This window comes from Microtus ochrogaster, linkage group LG5 (assembly GCF_000317375.1).
Source record: "Microtus ochrogaster isolate Prairie Vole_2 linkage group LG5, MicOch1.0, whole genome shotgun sequence".
Taxonomy (NCBI): domain Eukaryota; kingdom Metazoa; phylum Chordata; class Mammalia; order Rodentia; family Cricetidae; genus Microtus; species Microtus ochrogaster.
The window spans coordinates 62374059-62376312 of record NC_022031.1 but is presented as its reverse complement, the minus strand read 5'-3'; the positions used below and the strand labels follow the sequence as shown (position 1 = coordinate 62376312).

Here is a 2254-nt window from a genome sequence, read left to right as displayed (position 1 = left end):
AAGATGAAATTAATGACTTAGTTTTTTAAAATACAATAGGCCTTGCATTCAAGGAATCCTCAATTTAGGCCAGAAAGATAGACCAATCGTCTCAACTACAATAAGAAAATTGAGATGCATATCTTCAGATCACCATGCACGGAGCACAATGCAAGCTAAAGTTCCTGTGCGTAAAGGGGCAATAAAAAAAACTTACCACCCATACCCAAAATTCATTTAGGGGATCCTGAAGCAGTGGTTCACAAATCTAAATTTATTCAGCTACCTAAGAAAGTTGCATGGTGTCCTTTAAATCTGCAGATACCATGGCTTGCAACCTGAAATTAAATTACTAATACTAATACTCTCAAGGTAATTAATGTATATCCAGAAAATTAAGAGCCAGATTTTAGAAAATAGTTGTATAATTGTTGGCATAACATGGTAAACATTGAGACCCATGCACCACGTCCTCAAGTATTATCAGGAGTTACAGATACTTAGAGATCCATCCTCTCCTCTCTGAGTTTACTCAGAGTCTTGAGCAAGTTTATGTTTTCTCCAGATTCTTTGTTGCTGGTTATGACACTGTGATGATTTACTGTCCAGGACAACTGAAGAGAACTTTTTACTTCCTCTTCCCCCTTCCTCCTTTCCTATAAGCAGCCTGTATGAAAGGAAAGAGCAAGCCACGTTAGGCATTGTAGTTAAGACCAACACTAATGAGTTGTAAAGAATTAAGACGAGAATTTGGGTGTTGGGTAATCTCATGGACTGCTGACCAGCCCATCTTCTTTTGTGAGACAAGGCTTTGCTAACTCAATTGGATCTTGGGTCTACTATGTGCTCCAGCTTGGCCTTGAGCTTGTGGTCTTCTTGTCCCTTCATCCTTAGTGCTGGGAATAGCAGCACGTGTCACCTGGCTTGTGCCTCAGGTTTTTATGTGAAGGAAATCAGTTCTTTTTTCAATCATTGGTATTCATATCTCTTAAGTACTGAAACTGATAACCATCACACTAATCAAAATATCACTCACTGTTTAGAAAACTAAGGTATATGACTTTTGGATTTTGTAATTCCTAAGGTTTTTTTCCTCTCTGGACTTGTCATTTCTCTAAGGTTACGATGGTCTGTTTGCCATTCTCCCTCCAGCAGCTGGCAGGCCCCACCACAAAGGTCGAGCTGTGCAGTGTCAGCAGGTACAAGATCTACCCCAGACACGGGCAGAGCTATGCCAGGGCCTAAGAGAAAGTCTGTTAATGCAAAATACAGGTCCTCATTCCCTGCCAACAGGAATCCAAGGCAGATAAGCTGGACTGTCTTTTACAGAAGAAAACACAAAACAAGAATAGTTGAAAGAAATTTTAAAGAAAAGTACCTGTCATGCAGTCAAATTCCAAAGGGCCGTCTTTGGTCCATCTCTTTGGATATCATGGGTAAGAGAAATCAGAAACCAGGAGTAAGGAAAACTCGGCAAGAGCCGGTTATTGGGGCTTCCAAGGAGGCAGAAGTCTAAGCAGGTATCCAAGAAGACCATAATAGATGTTGTTGAGTCCCCCACAAAGACAGCACCTAAATAAAAGGTTGTGAAGCCTATGAAGGTCCCCGCTCCCAGAATCAGGGGAAATATTATCTTGGTAGATCAGGGTTTTAAATAAAGTTCCATCTTTAACTCTTAAAAAATAAAAAAGACCCAAGTGTCTTGACTATATTGTTGGTAAGATTTTTTTTTTGAGGAGACCCCAAATTTGGGGGTGTGGTATGAAAACTCATAGGCAGGTGGTACAGAGAATCTAGAACTTTCATGGCAGAGATTTCCATTTGATCTGGCATTTCTTTTCCGGCTTTGTGAGTCTGAGATCACTGGCGTGAATGGGTTCATAGCTAGTGAGTAGCCTTAGGCATCTTTGGCTTTTCCAGAGAACCATGCACACATTAAGCACTCAGAAGTATGTGGTGATCTACCCCAAGCAAATGACTCTTGCATTGTGTGAGTGCAGACATGAGATTTATAGGCTTAGCCACACTTAGTACACATTGATGCTGGGTCTCTTTTCCTACAAGAGATAAATGTGTGCCGTACCCAGCAGGTAGATAGGTGATTGCTGGGTCCCTTCCAGATCTAAAAGAGAGAGCTCATGATTTCTTCCCGTTTAAACTCCATCTCTACTATTTTATTGTCTTCAATAAAGTACACAAAGGTTCAGTGCCCTTCATAACAGCGGTGCAACCTATTGTTTTTCCAGCTTTCTCTAAATGTACTCTGACTTCCTGT

At 40.8% G+C, this 2254-nt stretch overlaps 1 pseudogene; it reads left to right on the top strand.

Moving 5' to 3' along the window:
* Positions 1 to 1104: 1104 nt before the first annotated feature.
* On the top strand, positions 1105 to 1637 carry LOC101981478 (annotated as a pseudogene).
* Positions 1638 to 2254: the final 617 nt, after the last annotated feature.